This window comes from Geotrypetes seraphini, chromosome 12 (assembly GCF_902459505.1).
Source record: "Geotrypetes seraphini chromosome 12, aGeoSer1.1, whole genome shotgun sequence".
In the NCBI taxonomy this organism is placed as follows: domain Eukaryota; kingdom Metazoa; phylum Chordata; class Amphibia; order Gymnophiona; family Dermophiidae; genus Geotrypetes; species Geotrypetes seraphini.
Window position 1 is genome coordinate 113,244,398 of NC_047095.1, and position 22,769 is coordinate 113,267,166.

Consider the following 22,769-nt stretch of genomic DNA (forward strand, 5'->3'; position numbering starts at 1 on the left):
AAACTGTCATGTTAATGATAAAAAAAATATTGTTTGTTTCTGGGAAATATGTTCTTTCTTAATTGTCTGTGACACAAAAGTATGGTTATCATTTCTCTCAAACTTTGCTTTTGTGACCAGGACTTTGATATTCTTAAAATTTAGCTTTCTTATAGAACATTCCAGATTGATTCCAAGCTGAGCAAACTTAGGGGCCCTTTTACTATGGGGTGGTAGGGTACTGATGCATGGCAAACAATACTACAGGCACATTGCACTTGCTTCTGATGGGAAAAAAATCTTGGTTTCACCAAGTCCAAAGTTGAGCTTTTGAGGTCTAGGTTAAGCAATGGAACTTGATGATTTGAAGTGTGCAAATCACAAATCAGAGAAAGTGTCATCACGATTTTTTCACCTTCACCCACCTGCTCCTGCCAAAATGTGACCAGTCTGTTTAATGCAATTAGACTCACTTGATACCCAAAAGAGTGGCAACTCTTCATTTACAGCTCATCCAGGAGCATCAAAGTCATGCTGCTCCATAACAGAAACACGTACTCATCTCTTCCATTGGCTCACTCAGTGCACCTCAAAGAGGATTACAAAAGCATCTGGACCTTACTAGGTGCCTTGAAGTATGATGAGTATGGCTTGGAAGTCATCAGAGACTTCTGAATAGGTGGAGATGTTTTTCTGGTTTTATGTGGCTTTGGGTAAACTTGGTTGAGCTGTAAGGGTTAGAAGTGTGATCGCAGCTTTGGGGAAAGCAGAAAATGGATTATTGGACCAGTAGGAGCTGTGAGATTATCGATTAATAGGTAAATAAATGTAACACTTGTAGGTGACACCTCTGCCAGATGAAGCATAGCCTGTCACGTTGGGGGGATGTTATAGAGTTTAAAGACTTAATGGGAGCTAATTTCAACATTGAAGAGCCCCCAGGAAGGTGAAATATACATTGGGCATTTGTAGATTTTGGACATGGATTGTACTGTAAGTCAAGATAATATTATTATCTAATATAATAAAACGCTAGGCCGCGCTTGCGCACTCCCATCGTGTGCGTCCGTTTTCCGTGAGCTATAGCGACCTGCAGATAGGAGTGCACATGCGCTGCTTAGGGTTCCATTTTTCCGTCTGGCCTGCTCCCTGCCAGTTGGCCGCCTTCCTTGCCAGAGTTATTTTTCTGTTTAAAGGTGCCGCCGCGGTTCCTGTCACCAGCCACACCTGGCTAAACACTAACACGCCGCGACTCACCCCCCCTCACCCAGCACAGCACCTCACCCAGCACAACTGAAACCCCCGTTGACCCTCCCACCGCTACAAGGCCGACAAACCCAGCAGGAGCAGCAGTGTCCCAGGCACACTAAACGCTGCTTCGGGTCTTCTAATGGCCTAATTTCCTCTGCCCCGTCCCTGATGACATCAGGCAGGCATCGGGGTGGGGGGGGGAGTTTCAGTGGAAGGGGAATGGGAGGCAGGCTGGCTGGCATCGGAGGAGGGGTGGGGTGTTCAATGGAAGGCAGACAGGCAGGATGGCATGGGGGGTTCCATAGAAACATGCTGCTCAGGGGGATGGGAGGCAAGCAAGCAGGCAGGCATTGGGGTGGGGGGGGTTCAGTGGAAGAGGAATGGGAGGCAGGCAGGATGGCATCGGAAGTGGGGTAGGGGGTTCAATGGAAGGCAGACAGCCAGGATGCCATGGGAGGGTTCCATTGAAACATGCTACTCAGGGGGATGGGAGGCAGGCAGGCAGACTGGCATGGGGGGGTTTTCGGTGGAAGGGGGATGGGAGGCAGGCAGGCTGGCATTGGAGGGGGTGGCGGGTTCAATGGAATACAGGCACGCAGGATGGCATCGGGGGTTTTTCCATGGAAATATGCTGCTCAGGGGGATGGGAGGCAGGCAGGCTGGCATGGGGGGGTTTCAATGGAAGGGGGATGGGAGGCAACAGAGGGGGTGGAGGGTTTTCAATGGAAGGCAGGCTGGCATCGGAGGGGGAGGAAGGAGGCACTGGGGGCACTAAGGACATAGGAAGGAGGCACAGGGAGATTCACAGACAGAAAAATGACAGACAGGCAGCATGCAAGGAGAGAGAGACAAAGAAAAAAAATACCCAGACAGACAGACATGAAGGGAAGGGGGAGCCGACAAAGAAGAGGACTCGAGCCGCAAGGAAGAAGCTGGGCCTGCTTGCCTGTGGGGAACGCTATAAGGAAAGAAAGAGGAGCCGAACAGAGCAGCCAGATCGCAGCAGGACCCAACGCGGGGGAGGGGCTGAACGAAGCAGGCCAGATTGCGGTAAGAGAAGAGAAGGGGTGGGGGAATTGCTGCAACTGCTGCACAGGTACCTGGAGGGGAAGGCAAATACCGCTGCTGCTGCACAGGGAAGTCGGAGGGGGGGAGGGAAATGCTGTTGCTGCTTCACAGGGAAGTGGGGTGGAAATGCTGCTGCACAGAGAAATGGAGGCAAAGAATGACAGACAGACAGCAGGAGGTAGGGAGACAGACAAAAAAATGGAGCCAAGGAGAAAGAGAGAGAGACAGCGGGAGAAAGAGAGACAGAAAGAAAGAAAGACAGACAGACATATATTCTAGCACCCATTAATGTAACGGGCTTAAAGACTAGTAAATAATAAAGCTGTAGCCAAATATTTATACCAATAAATTGAGTTGTGTAAGCATATAGAGCATCAGCTGGTCCTACCTTCAGCTCAAGAGCTTTGACCAGGGCTGGTGTATCTCTTCATAGTATGAGCAGGATCTTGGTTTGGATGCCCTGACTGAAGGTGTTCTGCTATTGGTTGCAGATGAGAGTACTATTGTGCAACTTCAGGTGTAGGGATTTCTTCCATGATGTCTGGTATCTGGTTGCACTCAATTAGAGCTGGAAAATCTTGCTTGATGCTTCTATCCATTGAGTCTATGGTATAACCACCTGCTTTTCTCCCTGTCTTCCTTGACCTCCTTGAGAACAGGTTCTAAGGTGGTAGGGGTAGTGCTTTCCCCGGAAGTTAAAAATATCAAAGAACTGTTTCCTTGCCAGGGACTGGATGCTTTATTCATTGACGACAATATACATTTTCACTGACTTTTCTGGTTGCTCTTTAGTATATACTTTTGCCATGACTTTGAATGAGGTTTTCTCCAACATACCTCTGTGCAGTTTGCGGTGATGTTCTGTGACGTTGTTTGTTCTGACCCCTTTTCCGTGCCTTGGCCTGATTCTGGGGCTGTGGTCTTCATAGAGGTTGTTCTTCTTCCAGGATGTAAGGCACTGATGTGTTGGTCACTATCACATACTGTGCACTTGCAGTCTTTAACCATGGTCACTCTTTCCAAAAATACTAGGACTAGGGTATCCAGGAGGCTGCTAATTTACCTGGATACATGTTCAGGAGAAGTTCTACAGGATGAAAATTCCTCTCTTAAGCAGTAAGAGAAGAGCTTCCCTTCCTGGTGTATAAAAATTGAACACAAAGCACTACAGACTTTAAACAAAATCTTCAAGATTTATTATAATAAAGGCAAGTTAAGTATTAAATTATAAAGTAGTTATGTATTCAATTGGAAGAGATATGAAACTCCTGTTCAAATCCCTTCAACAGAATCTAGTCAAAGCTATATATTTTATCCTTTTTATGACATTAACATAGAATAGTCTGATGTGTAAGCTTCCTAAACACGTTTATCCTGAGGAGCTTAGTTCATTTACAAAAACATATTTTTCCTCAAATAATTATCCAAATTAACCCTTGATAGTCTGAACGAACGATAAATTTCCAATGTAAAAGATAGACCAGTAATTGCTCGTCACATCCAATAGATGTCAGTGTTGCTCCTTTTTCTCCATATAACAACTGAAATTTGTAACCTGTCAACCATACATCTTGTCAGTAGAAAGGTTTTACTTCCTGGTTTATAAAGACAGACTTCCTAACATATTTATAACCTCTTAATTAACTTTTTGTGTTCGTTATCTGTAAGAAACAGTAGCTTTCACAAGGCATTCACATAATTATGTGTAAGGCTATGTATAAAGACAGTTTTCCTGTTTCCTCCAAAATCTTTATCTTTCTCTTCCCTGATTATTTAAACAATGTTATATGGATTTACTTGTGTCTTAGAAGTCACAAATCAAACTTTTGAACTTCCTTAGCATTAGCTAAAATGTAGCATCAGCAATTTAAACCTTTCATTCCTTAATTACAATTGCCTCAGACTATGTTACTATAGATCCATCTGAATCTCAAATCTTTAATAGATACCTTATTTTAATTCATTCTCAACCTCAATTTTCTGTGACATCTTATCCATCGCATGTGTAAATTTCAGAAATTCCTCAACAAGGGGCATGCGATGAAGCTACTAAGTAGTAGATTTGAAACCAACCAGAGAAAATATTTTTTCACACAACATGTAATTAAACTCTGGAATTTGTTGCTGGTGAAATCAGTTAGCTTAGTGGGGTATAAAAATGAGAATTCTATAGGCCAGTGGTTCCCAATCCTGTCCTGGAGGACCACCAGGCCAATCGGGTTTTCAGGCTAGCCTTAATGAATATGCATGAGAGAGATTTGCATATAATGGAAGTGACAGGCATGCAAATCTGCTCCATGCATATTCATTAGGGCTAGCTTGAAAACCCGATTGGCCTGGTGGTCCTCCAGGACAGGGTTGGGAATCACTGCTATAGGCCATTATTGAGATGGTTGGGGAAATCCATTGCTTATTTCTAGGATAAGCAGCATAAGATCTGTTTTACTACTTGGGATCTAGCTAGATAATTGGGACCTAGGATGACCACTGTTGGGACAAGGATACTGGGCTTGATGGACCTTCAGTCTGTCCCAATATGACAGTTCTTATGTTCTTTTTTTTTTTTTTTATTTGTCTTGGTATACTGCTTATACCCAAAATCCAATATCACCATGAGCCACTTTAAAAAAGAGTGAAAACCGTGTATTAAATAATACTTTCAAATGGGAAAAGATTTTTTGATTTGTATTTGGTCAGGGAGTGAGTTGGAGAGATAGGGAGCTAAAAAAATAGAAAACTTCATGTCTAGCTGATTTGAAATTGCCGTTATAAAAAATATTGCTGTTATAAAAATTGCAGGTAAAGTTCATGTATGGTTAGGTGACCTGATTCAACAATCTGCATCTTAGTGCACCTTTAGAAAATTGGTTAAGACCTATTTGTTCAAAAAATTTGTTACTTGATTGATGACTATGTCATAATTTCTTATTGTATTTTTCACTATTGAAATATTGTATTGCTTTTCTGTGTGCTTTGTATCATCACTGGAATGTCCAATCTTCTTTATTCTGTGAACCTCCTAGAACTTTTTGTGTGTTGGCGGTATAGAAAAATAAAATCATTATTATTATTAATATGAGGAAATGTTCCTGATATGGTTTGAGAAGTACGAACTGGTTAAAATCTAATGAATGAAGTGCACAAAGTTCTATTGCCCCCCCCCCCCCACACACACACATACACACATAATCTCTCTAATAACAACTATTGGAATTGTGGGCAGGCTGATGGCTCACTACTTCATATGATGTACAAATACAGTGGAACCTTGGTTTACGAGCATAATTCGTTCCAGAAGCATGCTCGTAAATCAAGTTACTCGTATATCAAAGCGAGTTTCCTCATAGGAATGAATGGAAACTCGCTTTGATTCGTTCTACCTCCTCTTCCCCCCCAAGGCTACCGATGCTGCTCCATCACCCCCTCTCCCCCGCTCTAACTGGCATTGCACCCCCCGAACCGGCATTGCACCCCCACTCCCCCCGCGAATGTCCCCCCCCGGTGAGAACTGCATCGCACCCTCATGCTGAAAGCGGCATCTGCCTGCCCTTCCTCCCAAACATGCTCCTTAGCCCATCTGCCAGTTGTGCCACTGAAAGAAATCTCCAGCCTCTTGCCTGGGCTGGGCCTTGAGCATCTGCGCATGCTCAAGGCCTTCTGGCTCTCATTCTGTCCGAGATCTTGGAGAGAACGAGAGCCAGAAGGCCTTGAGCATGCGCAGATGCACCATGGCCCCCTTTTACTAAACCGCAATAGCGGTTTTTAGCGCAGGGAGCCTATGAGCGTTGAGAGCAGCGTGGGGCATTCAGCGCAGCTCCCTGCACTAAAAACCACTATCACGGTTTAGTAAAAAGGGAGGAGGTAAATTTGTCTTTTTTTGTATAGTTCTTACTGAGGTGACATTGCATAAAGTCATCTGCCTTGACCTCTTTGAAAATCCGCGGAATATAAATGATAATTAACATTTTCTCTGTGTACAGTGTGCTTTGTGTTTTTAAAATTTTATTGTTGGTATATCATTTTGACTTGGCCACAAAGGTAAAGGGAAGGGAGGGGAGCTGCTGAAAGACATCTAGTAATCCTTGCAGGCTTGACTGTGCAGGGAATTATTTTTGTAAAATCACGTTTTGTTATGTGACTGGCATTATTTAGACTTTAATTTCTAGGAATAAATAGAATGAAAATGATATAAAATTACTTGCTTGTTTTTAGGTGTATGCACTGAAGGAAAGTGGAGAGAGAGAGGGCTGAGGACGCTGAAGGGAAATGGGGAAAAGAGAGAGTGGGGAGAAGACGCTGATTTATAAATTGACAATTGTACAGAATATTGTTTCTTTTTATACTTTAATATAATAAGTTCAATATAAAACAATTCAAGGCTTGTGTGGATGGAATCAGGTGGTTTGTGGGGATGGGGACCGAGCTTACGGGGATTAGTCCAATAAAATGGTATTTTTTTATTTCTCATTATTTGTTTTAATTTTATTTGTTAATTTGTAAAGTGGTGATTGTTATGTATCAGTTTTTCAAATTTACATCTACTGTTTTTATATTTTGCACAGTATTAGAGGACATGTGTTACTGCTTTTGTGGTGTTGCATTGTATCCAGGGTCTGGTTTCTTGGCGGTTCAGTTTAACTTTTCTCTACATAGAAACATAGAAGATGACGGCAGATAAGGGACATAGCCCATCAGGTCTGCCCACTCTACTGACCCACCCCCAAGTCTACTATCCTAGGGATCCCATTCCTGGTGACAGGTTCCCTTGGCTTAACCCTCTAAGGGATCCCACATGGGCATCCCATTTGCTCTTAAATTCTTGCACGCTGTTTGCCTCGATCACCTGCACCGTGATTATTCCATATTGGGCGAGGGTGTAGCTCTGTTCTGTGTGTATGAAAAGAACATAGTTTTCAGTTGGCATTGACTGCAGGATCAATTGACTGCGGGATCTGGCTTGTTTAGTTTTACAATGTATGTGTTAGTGTTCTAGTGCTCACTGCAGTGTTTAAGATGCTGCCTTTTCCTAGCTACACTCTTGTGCGATATGTGGATTGTTACTAAAAATCATATTTTTTATATAGATGGGGGGAGTCAAAAAATGATGGGCCCTGGGTGTCACATATGCTAATTATGCCACAGGCATTGTATCAAAGAAAGTTCAGTAATGTTTGATGCTAAGGCCCGGATTCTATATGGAATGCTGGTCCCGGGCATCCTATACAGAATCGGGCCTACATCCGCCCGAAGTTAACCCAATTCTGTAACCGACTTCTATGTTGTAGATGCCGATAACTGAATTGGTTTTAACATGCCCAACCCCCCTCCCCGGACCCCCCCAAGGCCCCCCTGAAGATCGCCAGCAGGAGTGTCCCAACTCTTCCTGCCGGACCCCCAATGCATCCCCTAAGATCGCCGGCAGGAAGGTGTTCAACCCTTCCTGCCAACAGAACCCGCACCCCCGACAATTGCCAGCAGGAAGGTTCTCAGACTTTCCTGATGACAGAACCCACCCCCAACGATCATGGCAGAAGGGTACCCAACCCCTCCTGCTGACCCCCTTTACAGCCTTCCTGAAGATCATGGCAGGAGGGTACCCAACCCATCCTGCTGGGCCCAACTATGATCGCCGGCAGGAGGATACCCAACCCTTCCTGCCGGACACCCCCAACCACCACCCCTACCCCAGAGCCCCCTTTGGACTTACTTGTAAGTTGGATTGGAAGGCCCCACCCATGTCCAGCCAGCAGGCCTGCCTCCATCCAAATGAGGTAGGCCTTCCCCTCCCATGCCCAACCCACAGGATCCTAGGGCCTGATTAGTCCAGGCACCTAAGGCCCCTCCATTATAGGTGGGGATTTAGGTGCTTGGGCCAATCAGGCTCTATGATCCTGAGGGTTGTGCAGGGGAAGGGCGGGCCCACCTTATTTGGATGGAGGAGGGCCTGCTGGCCGGATGTGCAAGGAGCTGTCCAGTCCAACTTTCAAGTAAGCACAAGGGGGGTTCCGGGGTAGGGGGTTCGTTGGGGGATTTCCAGAAGGAGGGGTTAAGCACACTCCTGCTGTTGATCTTGGGGGGCGGCAGGAGGGGTTGGATACCCTCCTGCTATGATCTTCGGGAGGGCCTTTGGGGTGGTCAGCAGGAGGGATTGGATACCCTCCTGCCACAATCGTCAGGGGGCGGGTTCTGTTGGCAGGAAGGGTTGAGCACCTTCCTGCTGGCGATCATCAGGGGGTGGGTTCTGTCGGCAGGAGGGGTTGGGTATCCTCCTGCTGCGATCGCTGGGGGGAGGGGAGACTTGATGTAGCCATGGCTGCTATAGTAATCACGGCAGGGAGATCCTTGCTGCGATTAGGTACAGCAGCTGTATCTACTTACCATGTAGGCCAACATTTTGGTAGCCTACATTGTAAACATCTCCCGTTCTGCTAGGGAGATGTATAGGGCCGCCTAGGTTCACTTAAGGCTACCGCCTAGCCTTAGGCGAGCTTAGGTGGGCTTGCGGGCCTCTCTAGGCTGCCTGGAGGTTCCTTCAATATAGGTGGCATGCCTGGGGAGCATTTTTTTTTTTTTTACAAAATGTGCCTCCCGATTGGCTGATTAGACAGCTGTAGGACACCTACAGTTGCCTACAATCAGGAGTACTTTGCAGAATCAGGGCCTAAATGTGTTCGGAGACTCAAGTATTCTTTTAAGGTACTTAATTCAGATGGATTGCTCCTCTGAAAACTTGCTTCTCTGAGCAGTTGACATAAGAATTACCAAAGTGGGACAGACCAAAGGTCCATCAAGCCCAGTATCCTGTTTCCAACAGTGGCCAACCCAGGTCCCAGGAACATAGCTAGATCCTAAGTAGCAAAACAGATTCTATGCTGCTTATACTAGGAATAAGCAGTGGATTTCCCCAATCCATCTCAATAATGGCCTACGAACTTCATTTTTAGGAAATTATCCAAATTTTTTTAACCCCACTAAGCTAAATGATTTTACCACATTCTTATTCCATCAGTACCAGTAACTGTTCTGGGAGCCTGTGTCAATGACAGTAGCCTCTAAGCATCCTACGGGAAATGTACAACTCTGCCTAGATTGTTTTCTTAAGCTTCCTTAGCTGGTTTCATGATCTTTATGGTGATATTGGTCATGCCGTGTCCAGATAAGTGGAACCAGCATTTCAGCCTGGAGAAACCTACAGCCTGATGGCTAAAATGTTGGTTACATTTACCTGGACATAGCATGACCTGATTGACCAGTGTGATTATGGCCGTGATGAAAAGGTAGTTGGAAAGGCTCCTCAAAAGTTAGGAGAACAGCAGTAGGATAGGCTTAGGGCAGCTCATAAAAGCTTGCCACAATTGAGGAAGTCACACCCCTAATCCTGGCATGGGGCAAAGAGAAAGAGGCATATGATGGACCACTAATTTGGAGTGGGCAGAAGAGCTAGTGCTTTTTTATCCTTAAGGAGCAGAATGCAGATTGTGTGTATTGTGGTACTGGGGATAAGGGACTCTATGACAACATCTGGAGCAGGGGGACCAATCTCCTCCTTGTTCATGATCTGGCAACTGTCCCTCCAGCACCATGCCTGTGATCCAGCAGTGTTTTTAGATGAAGCTTCACCACATACCCCAAAACATCAGCCCTGACCATGATTCAATACAGCATCTCTCCCTCCAGCATTGAGGACACTTCAGCACGACAAAGATGAAAAGTCATGTGATGAACTGGCTACAATTAATTGTCCCACTGTGGTCTTGGAGTAAGTACAGAATCTCCCCAAAATTCCCTCTTTAATTTTTGCATGGAGTTACATATATGAGGGGGTACTGAAAAGTTCTCAGCTTGCAATGCACAGATATATGCACCTTTTTTTAGATCTGGTGTGAATTTGTGCATAGGCATTTGTGCATTTAAGGTTTTGTGAGCATTTGTGTAGGGATGTGAGTGGGATTAGTTCTGGGAAAAAAAACACCTAGATGCCTATTGTTTTTTTAAATAGGCTTAATGCATAGAAACATGTTGACATAAAAAGGTCAAGAGTCATTATCTCTTCCTCTCGAGAGCCCCCTCCCTCTCACCAATGGTCAGGATATATCTCTAGTCCCTTTCTCTCATTCCCCCCGTGCAGAAGAACCCAGATGACCCTGCCAACCCATCCCGCTGTTCACCTTTCCATCTCTCTATCCACTCCCCCACGTGCATCAGAACCCCGACGACCAATCCCCTGTGCACCTTTCCATCTCTCCTCCATGTGCAGCAGAACCCCATCCCGTTGCACACCTTTCCATTTCTCCCATCCCCCAAGTGCAGCAGAACCCCTATGACCCTCCGACTGCAAGGCTCTGACATACCTACGTTCTGAAAATTGCAGTGATAGCAGCACTGAACAGGCTGCTTCGCTGCCTTCCCTGGGGCCTTCAATCTGCCACCGCATCACTAATGATGTCATCAGCCTGCTCAGTGCACACATTTCACAATGGAGGTGGGCTGGGAAGGAGGGATGGATACTCTCGCGGCCCGACTGTCAGATGAACACGGCTGGGAAGGAAGGATGGATACTCTCATGGCCTGGCTATCAGATGGCCGATGCTTGCTAGTTGGCCACGGACTGGGGGTTGTGGACCCCTACACTAAGATATACATATTGAGATCTTTATGTCTGTCTCCATAAGCCTTATGAAAAAGGCTTATGCACCATTTTAGTAGCCTTCCTCTGGATCGACTCCATCTTTTTTATATCTTTTTGAAGGTGCATCTCCAGAATTGTATACGATATTCTAAATGAGGTCTCACCACAGTCTTATACTAGGGTATCAATACTTCTAACTTTCACTGTCACCTTTCCAACCTGTTTGTCCACCTTAAGCTTAGCTGCCTTGTAATAACATCTCTCCTCACATATGCAATGTCCTTGATAAGTGTCATCATTCTCATCCCCAAACATTTCAACCAGATTAATGTTTGCCTCTCTCTTAATATGAGTTCAGCTTCAAAAACAGCAGCAAACTATATTTAATGTTAAGTGCAGAGAACTACAGCTGATGCACTTGAGATTAAACTCTGAGGAGAAGGACATTATAAAGGTTCTGTATCCTTAGCGTGAGAGTTAAACTCAAATCAGCAACAGACTTAAATGATACCCCACCCTCCCATTAATTTGATTTCTGTTTCTTTGCTTATCAATTTGATTGGATTTTAAGGGGGAGTGGAATGTCAATAATTTAAAGATGAATTTGAGTGGGATCAGCAAGAACCCTGCAACATCTTCTGCCAGACTAATGAATTATGTACAGTCTCAGCAGGTGTTTCGTTAGACAAACTATTTCACAGTTTTAAAGATGAAAACTCATTCTCCTCTGATTATTTTAATTATTTTTCTTATCCTGTGGAAGTTCACTGAGTGTTCATGCTCTTTAGGGAAGGATTTTTTGGCTATACCTGGATATCGCAAGAATGGGGACATCATAATTGGTGGAATAGTAACTGTGTTCAGCTTAAAGTCACCTAATTTCTTCAAAACTCCTCTAAAATCCCTTCTTAAAGAAATGTAAGTAGCATTGTTTAGCTCATCCATACCAGGTTTATGATCACAAATTTTACATTAAATGGTCACTAACGGTGGGAGTTAATGAACATAGTTGGACATTTGAAATTGACTAGGTTGAATTATCTAAATTTAGGATTCTATTATTGATTAGAATTCCAAATTTTCCTAATGGACTAGAGAGCTGCACGGGAACGGCAGCTGTAAGAAGGTAATTTAGATTCGCGATTAAGGGCAGGGAGGTTTGTCGGACCGGGGCTGTTGTCGGTCGGTCGGTCGGACGGGGAAACGCCACAAAAGTAAGGGGGCCTGGCCGGCTGTTCTGCACCCGATGCGGGAGAGAAGGAGGGGGGAGAAGGATGCTGAAAGCACTGGGGAAGACAAAGGGGTGGAGAAGGATGCTGAAAAGCCATGGGGAAGACAGAGAGGGAGAAGGACGCTGAAAGGACACGGGGAAGACAGAGGGGGGAGAAGGACACTGACAGGACATGGGGAAGACGGGGGGGGGAGAAGGACGCTGAAAGCACTGGGGAAGACGGGTAGAGAAGGACGCTGAAAGGCCATGGGGAAGACAGAGAGGGAGATGGATGCTGAAAGCACATGGGGAAGACAGAGGGGGGAGAAGGACACTGAAAGCACATGTGGAAGACAGAGGGGGAGAAGGACGCTGAAAGGACATGGGGAAGACGGAGGGGGGGGAGAAGGACGCTGAAAGCACATGGGGAAGACAAAGGGGTGGAGAAGGACGCTGAAAGGCCATGGGGAAGACAGAGAGGGAGAAGGACGCTGAAAGGATATGGGGAAGTCAGAGGGTGGAGAAGGACACTGAAAGCACATGTGGAAGACAGAGGGGGGAGTAGGATGCTGACAGGACATGGGGAAGATGGGGGGAGAAGGACGCTGAAAAGAAATGGGGAAGAGAGAGTGGGGAGAAGATGCTGGCAGGGAAGAAGACAGAGATGCCAGGCTATGGGGGGAGCGGAGGGAAGAAGATGGGTGCCAGACCAATTTGGAAGGGGGAAGAAAGGGAGAAGCACAGTAAGAGAGCAAATGGAAGACGCAGAAGGAAGAGAGACAGTGGATGGAAGGAATTGAATGAGAACATGAGGAAAGCAGAAACCAGGCAACAAAGGTAGGAAAAGTATTCTATTTCTTTTTTTTTTTTTGCTTCAGGATAAAGTAGTATATTAGTTGTGTTGATAAAAATTTATAAACATTAGAGGCTCTGGTAGAAACCCGTTTACAAAGTAAGTATTCTTCCCAATTAATATATCCAAATTAATAAAATCTTTTTGCTTATTTGTAAATGGGTTTCTACCAGAGCCTTTAATTCAGTAGCATAATTAAATGAAATAACTATTTCTGAAGTTTATAGGGATGGGCGGGGACGGAGGGGATTTCTCACGGGGACGGGCGGGGACGGAGGGGATTCCTCGCGGGGACAGGTGGGGATGGAGGGATTCCTCACGGGGATGGGTGGGGATGGGTGGGATTCCTCACGGGGACGGGTGGGACTTTGGCGGGGACGGTTGGGGACGGGTGAGATTTCTGTCCCCGCACAACTCTCTACAATGGACTTCGGTGTGATTACCGTGAGCTGCCACAGTAATCTGCCTTGTAAAAGAGGACCTTATATCACTTAATAGAGAAGTGATTAGAATGAATTTCCATTATACTTTTTTACTCGAATACTATAAGAAACAGATGATCACCCGTGGTCTACGCATCATGAAAGCACAGACGATGTTCTGCGATTTGTTTTCATCGGTAGAATAAAAACAGAAATTAATATTCCTGAGCACTTTGCCAAAGAAGAGCACCTGTTTACTGGGTAAGTCCTGCTGACTGGGATATTCTCAAACACCATCTAGATAAATTGATGAGAAAATACCAGAGATAAAGGCTTAACAGCTGTGTGGTGTGAACAAGCATAACAGAGAGCATCTCTTGTTCCAAACAGTCGGCACATTTCTAGTGATCTGCCACAGTCAGGAAATTCATCTGTCGTTTTCTCCTTCATTCCTTCTTACTCTAAGGTGCCCTTCATGATTGATTTGCACCAGGGTTTAATTTATTTATTTAAGTATTTATATACCACTTATAGCTTAATTGGTTTACAATCAGGTACTTAAGTCTTTCTTCCTATCTGTACCTGGAGCAATGGAGAGTTAAGTGACTTGTCCAGGGTCACAAGGAGCAATTCTGGGCTTGAACCTGCAACCTCAGGGCTGAAGCTGCAGCCCTAACCACTAATTGTACCACCTCAGTTATCCACCTATTAAAAACCTTTTTACTTCAACTTCATATAAATGCACCTTGATTTTCAAATATTCATTCCAAGGAAAATACTAATTATATGTGTTTTCTTAATGCCTGCTGGAAAATCTGTTTCCATTTCCAGATTTTGTAATATGTTGACTATATATGATTTTGAAATGTTCCATATTACAATCTTCTATATTTTTTATCTGTAGTCACCAAACTCTGCCAGTCACCTAAAAATTCACAGAACAGCACCATGGCTATAGAGGTGCTTCATGATGCCTAATGCCTAATGCCACTTCTGTGTCATTATGTGTCATAAAGAACCTCTGTGGTTGAGGTTTCTACCATGACTCAGAGCAGTAAATGCTTTCATTCTACTCCAATGCTCATAGAATTTTCCCTTCTCTATTCATATTAATAAGAATATTCTGTTCCCTTCTTTATCACTAAATAATATTATCTCTTGGAGTATTTTTCTAAAATGATAAGCCATGAAAATGAATCAATTCTTGGCTGCTTGGGTTATTTGATCTGCTTGGGTTCTTCCCTAATACAGTAAGATTTATGGAGACTTCCAGACAACATTCATAAATCTGATTATCGTAAAAGAATGAATTCATTATCTATTTAAAAATATCGCATGCTCAGAGTCCAATCAAACAGCTACATATTGTTAGATAGCAAGCGGGTCACATCCTGATGTTTTCATCCCTTCATCTGCAGAGCTTCATTTATCAAATATGGGGTTTTTAGGTAGGAGTTTGAGTCCCAAGAGCTCAGCTGTTCAAATGATTATGCATGTAAATAGGAAATACAAACCTTTTCAAGCCCTCTTCCATATTCTATAGATTATGTCATAGCAACTTTATTAATTCTGTAGATTATAAGGTGGAAAATGGTGTTAGGATGCTTTTACTTCTGCACTTAACAAAGTTTGCACATTTATTCAAGATTTATTCCATTAAAGTGGGGGTATGTTTAATTAAAGACCTTACTTTGTAAGTTTCCCAAAACAAGCAAGAAAATGGAAGAGTCCCAAAGTGAAAACCTGTAAACAACATGAAAAACTGGACCAGTTTTCCTGGAATAATCTCTAAAGCTAAAGGATGCATGGATCCTTTGCTTTGGAAATAATTACTATTCATCACTTTGCATGTACAGGAGGATATGCATATCGGTGGTAAAATAGAGGAATTACTGTTGTGTGCATGCGGGAAGGATGACTGTTTGACTGTTGTGGTTGGCACCTGCAGAGAAGTGGAAACATTGGAAAAGAGAAGGAAAAGAAAGGTAGAAATAAGCTGTGCACTTTCTCAGTTTAGTGGATGATTTACTAAAGATGCTATTTATTTTACTGTTTATTTATTTGGAGAATGGTATTAAAAATATTAGAAGTTCTGAGATGCTGCTGTATCTTTTGACACATAATACAAGGGCTGGTCACTGCTAAGACCCCCTGGTAATTTTACCAGCGTAGTATTGAATGCAATTGACCCTCAGAAATGCCACCAGCCACTCAAATATGTTTCATAGTGGTTGGATTTATACATTATATCCTCACCGGGCCATTTTTGTTTTGTTTTGTTTTTAAATTTGTGAATATCTTAGTTTTTCATAAAGTGCAACAGTGCCAAAGTAAAACTTATTGTAGATAAGAGCTACCGTATTTTCACGCAAATAACGCGCACCCGTATAAAACGCGCACACGGGTATAGCGCGCAGAAATCACGATGATATGTACAAAAACTTTGGTATACCGCGCTCACGGGTATACCGCGCATGCTGCCCGACGCTCCTTTCGCCCGCCCTGACTTTCCGTGCGCTGTCCCGACTCTCGTTCACCCCCCCTGACTTCCGTGCACTGTCCCCCCTTGAAGGTCTGTCCCCATCCTGAAAGCCTGATGCCCCCCCCCCCGACGTCCGATACATCCCTCCCCCCGAAGGACCGCCGATTCCCCAACAATATCGGGCCAGGAGGGAGCCCAAATCCTCCTGGCCACGGCGACCCCCTAACCCCACCCCGCACTACATTACGGGCAGGAGGGATCCCAGGCCCTCCTGCCCTCGACGCAAACCCCCCTCCCCCCAACGACCGCCCCCCCAAGAACCTCCGACCGCCCCCCCAGCCGACCCGCGACCCCCCTGGCGACCCCCACGACCCCCCACCCCCCTTCCCCGTACCTTTGGTAGTTGGGCCAGAAGGGAGCCCAAACCCTCCTGGCCATGGCGACCCCCTAACCCCACCCCGCACTACATTACGGGCAGGAGGGATCCCAGGCCCTCCTGCCCTCGACGCAAACCCCCCCCCCCCCCAACGACCGCCCCCCCACGAACCTCCGACCGCCCCCCCAGCCGACCCGCGACCCCCCTGGCGACCCCCCACGACCCCCCCACCCCCCTTCCCCGTACCTTTGGTAGTTGGCCGGACAGACGGGAGCCAAACCCGCCTGTCCGGCAGCCAGCCAACGAAGGAATGAGGCCGGATTGGCCCATCCATCCTAAAGCTCCGCCTACTGGTGGGGCCTAAGGCGCGTGGGCCAATCAGAATAGGCCCTGGAGCCTTAGGTCCCACCTGGGGGCGCGGCCTGAGGCACATGGTCGGGTTGGGCCCATGTGCCTCAGGCCGCGCCCCCAGGTGGGACCTAAGGCTCCAGGGCCTATTCTGATTGGCCCACGCGCCTTAGGCCCCACCAGTAGGCGGAGCTTTAGGATGGATGGGCCAATCCGGCCTCATTCCTTCGTTGGCTGCCTGCCGGACAGGCGGGTTTGGCTCCCGTCTGTCCGGCCAACTACCAAAGGTATGGGGAAGGGGGGTGGGGGGGTCGTGGGGGTCGCCAGGGGGGTCGCGGGTCGGCTGGGGGGGCGGTCGGAGGTTCTTGGGGGTGAGGGGGGTTTGCGTCGAGGGCAGGAGGGCCTGGGATCCCTCCTGCCCGTAATGTAGTGCGGGGTGGGGTTAGGGGGTCGCCGTGGCCAGGAGGGTTTGGGCTCCCTTCTGGCCCGATATTGTCGGGAAGTCGGCGGTCCTTCAGGGTGGGGGTGCGAGTGGTCCTGCCGGGGGGGGGGGATGTATCGGACGTCGGGGAGTCGGCCGGGCAAGAGGGCTTGGGCTCCCTCTTGCTCCGATCGTGGATGCGGGTGCGGGTGGGAGCGCGTGCGAGCGGTCGTTCGGGGTGGGGGTGCGAGTGGTCCTGCCGGGGGGGGGGGATGTATCGGACGTCGGGGAGTCGGCCGGGCAAGAGGGCTTGGGCTCCCTCTTGCTCCGATCGTGGATGCGGGTGCGGGTGGGAGCGCGTGCGAGTGGTCGTTCGGGGTGGGGGTGCGAGTGGTCCTGCTGGGGGGGTGAATTAGGCGTCGGGCGGGGTGGGAACTATGTTTTAAAACTTTTGTATACCGCGCTCACGCATATAACGCGCGAGGGGTATGCGCGGTAGGTAAAAACGCGTATAACGCGCGCGTTATATGCGTGAAAATACGGTAATATTTATCTTAGGTATACTGGTCCATTCTAAGGGATACTATCACCAACATGTTTCGCCCAACACGGGTTTTTCATCAGGGCTGTGATCCCTAGAATATTAAAAGACATTTAGAAACTGTATTAAACTCTAATATTCTTACAAACACTTAAAAACCATTCACCTCTGAATAATTAAAGTATTTACCTCGATTAGAATGTGTTTCCCATGACGCAACCACTCTATAGGTTTTAAAATGGCCGCGGTGTGTTATAACTGCTGTTTAAATACCCCCCTCACCGGGGAGCCAGAACCACCCCCAAACCGGGTCAGCAGAGACCATGTTGACGTCAGCAAGTGGGCAGGGTGGCTGCCCGGAGGCGGGGCAGAGGAGAGAATCCTGCATTCACCGTGGGCCTCATCTGGGGCAGCCTCCTTGGAGCGGCTGGGGCACGGGCAGTGTGTCTGGGAGGGAATGCATGGATGGGAGAACATCGCAGGGGAGGAGACATAGGCATCCTGGGACTGTCGGCCAAGTCTCTTCCCTGAAGAAGCCCTTTCTGGAAACGTCAATCGCTCCTCCTAAACTTACTTGCTCCACTTCATCACTGACGCTGACCCATTCTGCTTCTATTCCTTTCTCTCCTCTCTTCTACCTTCCAAAGTATTTAGATCAATGCTGTCTTTTTAAAATGTTTATTTTATTTTTATTTTTCCTCTAACTCTACTTTTCACTTCTCTATTACCCTCCAGGTACTTTAGTTAGATTGTGAGCCTTCGGGACAGTAAGGGAATTTTCCAAGTACCTTTCTTATTTCTAATCTTAATGTATATTTTCTGTAAACCGCTTAGAACCTAACGGATGTAGCGGTATATAAGAAATAAATTACATTACATTACATTACATTACATTTCATAATTTCAAAATCCCATACCGGGATCTTACAAAAATCTTTAAGTACTCCCTCCTTTCTAGATTAATATTAAAATTAAAAACGAGGGGGAAGAAAGCATAATCAGGCAAGACCTCAAATAAGCATCTGCCATTCCAGTTCCAGATTAAGGCCCCAAGGGGTAACTGTATTAAGACGATATATCCACCTTTGCTCAAGGAAGTTCAGCTTAGCCTCAAGATTACCCTCTGTCCCTTGCACAGTAAGTTTATCAATTATTTGCCACCTAATCTGATCTACCCTGTGTTTCATATCTAACCAATGTTGGACCAGAGGGGCTGACAGGGATTCCGTGGTGATACGTGATTTATGCTCATTTAAGACGCAAATGAACTGGTCGCTTAGTGCGACCTACATATACCAAAGGACAGGGGCACACTATTATATAAATCATCCAATCAGATTTGCAGTTGGTATCTTGTCTAGCCTGAATAACTCTACCTGTTTGGGGATCCAAATACATCGGGATAGGGAGCATCCTACCATGTACCTAAGTAGGAAATTATTGCCGTGGAAGCAGGCATATTCCACTGTCGAGAAAGAGCGCTTGGCCATTAGGCGGGCCATTGACACCTTAAAATACTACTTGGAAGGGAGGGCTTTCACACTGGTAACAGATCACGCTGCCCTAACATGGATGGAGAAAATGAAAGATAGCAACACACGACTGACTCGGTGGTATTTAGCTTTCCAGCCTTATAACTTTAAGGTAGTACATAGACCTGGGGCTCTTCACAAAAATGCCGACGTTTTGTCGCGTTTGGGAGCGGTCGCAGAGGATTCCAAAGAGGAAAGTACTAATAGTGGGTTAAGTAGGGGGGTATGTGACAGGGAAGTCCCTGTCCCAGCCAAGAGAACTATGAAACCCAGCATGCACCCAGCCCAGGTCCCTGGAAAACCTGGCAAGGAGTCCGAGCAGCCGGCACAGCCAGGAAGGGAAGGGAAAAGGCAGGTCATAGCCCAGCCCAAGAGCCAGAGGGGGAGGGCCCTAGTACCTAATTCTTCCCCCTATTACTCCTTTCCTCAAGCTCCAAAACCTAAAACCCACCCAGGAGGGGGTGGAGTTAGCCCTCAGGGTGTGCAGCTCCAACAGCCTCAAATACGAAACAGGGATAGTCAGCACGGGAGCTCAGCTGGTGCTAATCACAATCAGCCAGCCACCAGCAGGGAGTGCAGCTTCCCAGGAGCTCCTGTGCCCCAGCCCCGTACGCTATTGAGGAGGCAGTCCAGCCAGAGGGAAATTGAAATCCCTAGACGATATCGTGCCCTGGCAGACAAACCCTGGGAGGGTGAAACAGAAGACTGGCCTTGGAGAAGACAGGTTAGCAAGGAGCTTACTCGCAGGCAAGGAGGGGCCTGGGAAGAGCCACCGGAGGTCACCGGGTGGAGAAGCAGCCTTGGCTATGAGTCCCATGACTGGGAGATGCACAGTCTTCCTGGGGAGAGTGAGCCTGGGGAAGACATGGATATAGGGGAGAGTGAGGTATGAGAGGTCTTGCCAATCCTCTCAGAAGTCCAGTCCAGGTTAATTGTAACCCTGGACACAAGCAGAGCTGGGAGCAAGGCCGGGATCGGCCTGCCCAATTGAGAAAAGTCATTGCCTGAGGTTTTACGTTGCCTTACCTCTGGAGAACTTGTAAGAACCCCCTGGAAGTTAGCCCAAGTGGTGCCTGGCTACAGCCAGCTACTAAGGACACAACCTGTATAGGGGAATTTGGACTACAAATCTTTTTTTTTGTTTGTGTTTTGGGGTTGGTGTATTAACTTGCTCTGTTTACTGGACCTGGAAGCTCCAGGTGGGGCCAAGGACTGGAGCGCATGTTATGCTTTGGGAGAAAATGTGAAGAACTAATTATAGGTTCCAACATGTTTTGCTTTTGAAAACATTAATAAAGCTGCATCCAGTTCCTAGAAAATCCATTATCCGGGTTTTTCATTCACGCAGCCATATAAAAGGCGCTACAATAAATCTGCCTGTGGTCCGAGCCTGGTTTCCCACCTACTTAGGAACTGGCCAGTCACAATATATATATATATATATATAAATAATTATTTATTTATTTCATTAAATGCAATAACTTTCAATAAGTGCAATACAAGATAAAATCATTTTACACTTTAACATCACTTAATAATCTATCAAAGTCTAATTCATATCACATATCCCTTCCCCCACATCCCCAACAATTATTCTCAGGCTTAAGAAAAGAAAAAGTATCCCCTCCCCCCTCCAACTTAAACTTGTATGTTCAAAAGGAGAAAGTAATATTCATTCTTTACAATATTTTGTTAATGGCTCCCAAACATCCTTAAATTTCTTAAAATGCTCCTTCTGTATGGCTGTACAAGTGTCATCCTTAAGAAATGAGCAGACCACAATATGTTGCATGGTTGCACTATTATCAGAAGTGACCTCCAACACAAACACTGGAAATAATGCAAAAGAGCTACTTCCATAAACAACCAAAGGTTCTACTGAAAAGGGACACTTCTATGTGCATTCAAGGGACCTGACACAGCACTGTGTTTTGGTAAAGATTATTCTCCCTTGGTGTTCAATAGGTCTGGAAATATAGATCTGGCACAATCTTCATCAAAACATGGTGCTGTGCCAGGTCTCTTGGATGAATATAGAAGTTTCACTCATGAGATCAGCCTTTGGTTGTTTATGGAAGTAGCTCTTTCGCATCAAAATTTGCTAAATATTTAGCATGCACTATAAAGGCTAGTGCGCCTTAGTATACCACATAAACTCCTTAATCAAAAGAGGGTTTTTCACTCTCTGGAAACTTAAGTCCATTAAGGCGTACTTCCACAATCCAGCTTTTAGAATTCTAGTACAATCCCTAATACTAAACCACCTGGACTATTGCAACATCACCCATCTAACAATCCCCCAGAAGCAAATGCAAAGACTACAACAGATACAAAATGCAGCAGTCAGGATGATCTTCGGGCTGAAGAAGTCCGATCACATAACCCCTTCCTACCGACTCCTACACTGGCTACCGATGGAGGCACGCACGAAGTTCAAGCTAGGATGTCTCTGCTTCAAGGTACTAAATGGTCTAGCCCCAAAATATATTACAGACCTCTTCTCATTCCCAACCAACAGACATGAAAGAAAAACACACATGAAATTTATCTCCCCACCGGCTAGAGGGTGCAAATCTAAGAGACACCATCAACAACTGCTATCATATCAAGCTGCCATATGGGGTAAAGACCTAGAAAAACTAATTGCGCACACAAACAACTATGAAGAATTCAGAAAACACCTAAAAACTTACCTATTCTTGAAATACCTAGGTAACGAACCGGAATATCAACCCCCCTCGTAACATCACAACACACCTGAACTTGCAACTGTTAACTCCAAACCCCTAATCACTAAACATGAACACTATATGAACTTACGGAATATTTCTACTTCTATGCAAACAACTTGGCGCTTCCTGGCCTTGCAACACACAAACTGACGTTAACATTATTAATGTTATCAGATGTACAATACTATACTCTTTAAGTAGTTGTACGAGATATACACTGCTATACTCTCTAATTCGCTGTATGTAAAACTTCTCTTGATTGTATTTACAGTTTAGTTTATTGTAAACCGCCTAGAAGTCGCAAGATTACAGGCGGGATATAAGAATAAAGTTATTATTATTATATAAGGATCCCAAAGTCTTTTTTAGAAACAGACTTTATTTTTGGTTGAAAAGCCACCTCCCTTGTCTGTCTTTGTTGCACTACATGTAAAACATCACATTGTAATATGGAACATTTTAAATTGATGTATAGTCAATATATTTAAAAGTTTGGAAATGGAAAAAGATTTTCTAGCAGGCATTGAGAAAACAAAAATAAGTAGCATTTTATATGGAATGAATACCTGAAAATCCAGATGTCTTTATATGAAGTTGAAGTAATAGGTGGAGAACTGAAATTATATGATTAGAGGCTAGGGTTGAAGCTTCAGCACCCTGAGGTTCAAGTCCAGCACTGGTCCTTGTGACCCTGGCAAGTCACTTAACACAAGATTGCCCCAGGTACATTAGACAGATTGTGAGCCCACCAGGACAGATAGGGAGATATACTTGAGTACATGATTTTGAATAACTTAGGGCTCCTTTTACTAAGGTGCGCTAGTGGTTTTAGCATGTGCTAAATTGCCCCGCGTGCTACACGCTAACACCTCCATAGAGCTTGCGTTAGTATTTTTGGTGTAGTGCAGGGTTAGCACATGCTAAA